This window comes from Nannospalax galili, unplaced genomic scaffold, assembly GCF_000622305.1.
Source record: "Nannospalax galili isolate Female #2095 unplaced genomic scaffold, S.galili_v1.0 scaffold2276, whole genome shotgun sequence".
NCBI classification, from domain to species: Eukaryota; Metazoa; Chordata; class Mammalia; order Rodentia; family Spalacidae; genus Nannospalax; species Nannospalax galili.
Genome location: NW_008336856.1, coordinates 16,807 through 21,863, shown reverse-complemented (window position 1 = coordinate 21,863; position 5,057 = coordinate 16,807). Strand labels below are relative to the sequence as shown.

Here is a 5,057-nt window from a genome sequence, read left to right as displayed (position 1 = left end):
ATGTCTTCAGCCATGTGTGTTTGGCTATGATTACAGTGCCACCCATGAATTACCTCCCATTGAGAAAGCTTTAAGTCCAATTAAATAGCTCTTCATTACCCCCTAGATAAAAGTGCCAATACTGCACTGCTACATGTGTTGTGTCAGTCATTATAGTGGTTATTAGGCTTTGAAGCTGGGGTTGGATGGACCATTGATTGATTTTTTTCTCCCTTAGCAGCTTGCATAATATCCTCTAGAATTATGAGATTTAGACTTCAGGGCTGTGGTTTCCAGGTCAGTTCCAGCTCCAGTGCTCCAAGTCCTGTGTCTGAAGTATTTTCTGTCTTCAACAACAAGGTCTTACCTTCAAGTTCTGGGAGTTAATTAAGGGTCATGGGAACAGCCTGTGTCTCACGGAATACCCTGTCTGGCACTGTGTTGTTATATAGTCTTCAGGCATACACGTCCAAGCAGGTTCAGATATTGTATGTGTATTTTTCAGGAAGGGGTTTAGTAAATACACTCAACCATGGATTTTCACATCACCTAGGCTTTACTTATCCCCCCTCTCACTCTCTCTCCCTGTCTAACCTCCCTCCCCCTTCCCCAGTTTAAGCATGCTCATTTCCCCCATTGTCCCCTTGATTACCTGATATTCCTATTATTCAACCTCTCATGAATTTCTTCTTTCCTTTTACTACCATGTCTTTCCCTCCTCTTTCTCAGTAGAATACCTCCATTTTCCCCATTTCCCATTTCTTAACATATTTTCTACTATTATTCTCTCACTCTCTCAGGCTCTTTCTCTCTTTTTACCTCTGTGCTTCCTTTTTATTTCCCTGGCTCCTGCTATTATATTGGAAATGGATGACATTCACCATGAAATTAAATTATTCTGTTGTAGAACATTCTCAGGCCACTTTTAATGTCTCTGTTCCTCAGGCTGTAGAGGACACAGCACTATTTCTGGAAGAATCTGAAAGAAGTGATCCAATATATACGCAAATCCCTGTTCCCAAAAATAAGAAAACCACTGAGAGGTGAGACCCACAGGTGGAGAAGGCTTTAGACCTCCCATTTGAGGATGGCAACTCAGAATGAAGGACAGAATTTTATAGTAAGAAGAAAGGATCCCTGATATGGGAAACATACCATATAAAATACTAACTAAATATTGAACTATGCTCTTTGTGAAGGTGTCATAACAAGAAAGATTAAGGACCTGTGAAGGGTCACAGAAGAAGTTAGCAATTTCAGCATCCTTGAAGTTGGTCATCTGTAATGCAACAAAAAGATGTAGCTGGGTTTCCACAAAGCTAAAGAAAAACGACACCAGAAGTAAAGTGATACAAAGATGAGGGTTCATGATGACATGATAATTTAAGGGATGGCAGATGGCCACAAACCGGTCATAGGCCATCACAGTCAGAAGCATGGCATCCATACATCCAAAAGAGAGAAAAAGAGACATCTGAATGAGACATCCCACATAGGAGATGACTCTGCTGTGGATTTGGATGCTCACAATGAAATTTGGGACTGTAGTGGAGATGAAACCTGTATCAGCCCAGGACAAGTTGGAGAGGAAAAAATACATGGGGGTGTGGAGATGGGAATCAGAGCTGACAGCCAGGATGATGAGCAGGTTCCCAAGCACAAACACCATGTACGTGGACAGGAACAGTCCAAAGAGGATGGGCTGAAGTTCTGGGTCCTCAGAGAATCCCATGAGGTAGAATTCTGAGACAAGTGTAAGATTTTGTGATCCTCTATTCCTAGGACACCTTCAAAATACAGAAGATCAAAACAAACAAAGAAAAAATCAATAATATCATTTTGTAGGTACAGTGACCAATTCTCCAATAGATAAGTAGATAGAATGATACATATATACACTAGTATACATTCTTATACATACACAATATGTAAAAATTGTTTATTTTCTATTTTTATATAGGCTATCTCTAGATGAACCTGGATATTCTTGAAGTCATGGTTGTAGCAATTTTCTTGCCTCACATTTGTGAACACTGGGTTCCTCTCTTGGGCATTCAATATTTCTCTCTCTCTCTCTCTCTCTCTCTCTCTCTCTCTCTCTCTCTCTCTCTCTCTGCATGTGTGTGTATTGTAGTTTGTCTTTGAAGCAGTTTTTTTTAAATATTCAGAATGTGTTACTGTGTGGTGTTTTATTTTCTTCTGTATTGTTTGTTTTGTTGGAGATTGGGTTTTGCTGAACAGCTCATCTATCCTTAAACACATTATGCAGTGAAAACTGTTCTCAAAAGAACAGTCATCATGCTTCAATCTTCTGTCTACAAGCATGGACAACATACGATATATATTTTTACAATGAGAATTAACAACTGAAATATTTATACTTCAGATGTATGCACGTTCAACAATACTTACCATTATTAGAAAAGCTTCAGCACTATGCCCCTTTTCTGAAAATCATGCAATTCAGCAAGTTTACAAGGCCAAGAACTTTATGGGTAATAAATTTATGTTCATAGTAAAACACAGTTTAATCATTTCAGAAAAATATATGAGGATGAGAAAGATTCACCTTTATTTAAGAAAAGAACTTATGGTAATTTCTAAGTGAAATTAAGCAGCAGACAAATACACCTTATTGTATTCTAAGACAATGAAATAAAATCCTTTGTAGCAGATCATATAATAACTGAAATTGCAAAATTTGACACATAATTCAAGCTATTTCTTAAAGGAAACATATTGTTACACTCCTGTCTGTATTCTCAACATCTACCATTCTTGGACTTCTCTACTTTCATCCTGTATTTCATCTATTGCTTCATCAAATACTAATTATCATTTGAAAGTATTAACCTTACTTCTTTTATTACTGGCTTTGGAAGGCATCACATTTTGAGAAACATAGATAATTAACTGGATATTTTCCATGATGTCAGAGTGGAAATATAGCGTTAGAGAGCACTTCAACTGCTGTTGATCAAAAAGATTAAATGATAAGAATTTCATTTGGATTTTTATTTAATTTGGAGGCAGTTCTGAATCAAGTACACTAACATTAAAAGTAAATTTAAGGATCTGAAATTTTATTTATTCAGTTCTATTTTTTATCAACCTTAAAAATATATAGTGAGAAAATGGCTCCTTACTGTCTGTTAGAATCCAGTTTTACAGGTGACCCTACCCCAGTGCAGTAAAGCCTCATAACACAGGCCATGGGGCCTCTGAAAAACAGGAATTGAGTCAGCATCTGCTGCTCCAACGAGGGCACAGTTTCAACATAGTCTGTTTCCTCAGATAAGTTTAGAAGATAAACAGGCCTCTGCACCCATGATGCAACTGCTGCAAGAGCTTTCTCAGCACAAGCTGCTTCCCCTGATAAGTTTCACAATGTATAGACCCCTGCATCCCGCCAAAACTATTTTGAATTATTTTTCCCACCTTCCACATTCCGTAGGCCCCTATAAAATCTTCCAGCCAGCAGCCTGCAAACTGGTGGTCTTGCCTCAATCCCGAGGTTTGAAAGCCACCCCAGGCAACTTCCCAAATAAACCTTGCTCTTGTTGGAGTCCTGAGTATGATTTTTCCTGGCTTTACCTGTCACTCTGTTGATTTAATATTCTGTAATGGAACGGTGACAGTGCTTAGTACTGTTTCTAGTAACAAACCCTCTCACTAATACACAGTGGAAAGCATCATTAGCTCCAATGTTACAGTCTCTCAGTCTCCATGATGTCCAAACTGACTTTTCTTCAGCCTTCCTGAAAGAGGGACTGAAGCTCTCATTTCATCTGAGTTAAAGCACTGACCTCGGCTGACTTAATTCATTGAAAAGAAAAAAAGCAAATGTACATGGTGGCTTATAAACACAATGAGCGGGGTTGGGGATTTGGCTCAGTGGTAGAGCGCTTGCCTAACAACCACAAGGCCCTGGGTTTGGTCCTCAGCTCTGAAAAAAAAAAAGACAAAATAAACACAATGAGCAATTTCATCATACCAAAAATGAAACTAAAATATTATGTAAATGATTGTGGTATGTAAATTTCAGCAAAAACTTTTGAGATTGTTTAAATATTTTTAAGCTGGTATAACAATATATTCACCCGTGCCAATATTTAAATATTGGTGTCTCTCTTCAGACAGAAAAACCAATAAAATAAAAGTAACACCTTTAAAGTTTTTGTATTTCTTTCTTTCATTAAACTTGATACCCACCATCTTAGAGTGTTTCTTGGCATTTAGAAAATGTCCTATAGCTATTTACTATTACCACTAATAATAATGATACCAATTTGATGTATTTACATATCAAGTATATTTTGTTGAGGTCTGTCAATATCACACACACTCAGAATGATATGGCCATAGTAATTTTATAGAGATCCAATTAATTACACATAAAGTTTCACTTCTTGGAAACTCTATGTGATTCTATACTTCTACACAGTTACCATCAAAGTTAACAGGCATCCTCTGGAACTGGTGTTATGGACTGTTGCTGGCCACTGTGTGGGTGCTGAACATATTTTCTTGTATATGTTTCTATTGTGTGACACTTTTCAGTGGAGACATAAACAAACATCTACTCACCCCAGACACAGGACCATCAATAAACCAAGGTAAGGATAACACGAAAATCCATCTTGGTGAATCAACAAGCCTTATTGGTGTTACTTACAGCAATATGATTGAGGGTTTACTTATACAAGTAGAATATACTCAAAGACAGCTGCATCACCAAAAGCCCACCCCAACTCAAGAAAAAAAATAAAACACCTACAGCTCACTTCACAGAAATAAGGCAGCTCACCAGGTTAGACATTGTGTTTTTCAGATCTCAGCCTCTTCCAGGCAGCTCAGTTCATCTTTGCTTCTTCCAGGAAGCTCTGCTGATCTTCATCCTCCCAGAACCTTGGCTGGCCTGAGTGTCCCTAAGCAGTCCTTCCGGCTTACACAAGCTTAGGGATGGAGTGGCCTAGTGAAACTAGTCAATTTCACAGACTTCCAGAATCTATTGAAGTGTTTACTTCCTCAGCTTAGGAAGCTTACTTGCAGGATTGAACACCCTAAAAACATCAGGC

The 5,057-nt window shown here is 38.1% G+C and overlaps 1 pseudogene; it reads right to left on the bottom strand.

The window, feature by feature from the left end:
- Positions 1-920: 920 nt before the first annotated feature.
- On the bottom strand, positions 921-1,741 carry LOC103732800 (annotated as a pseudogene).
- Positions 1,742-5,057: the final 3,316 nt, after the last annotated feature.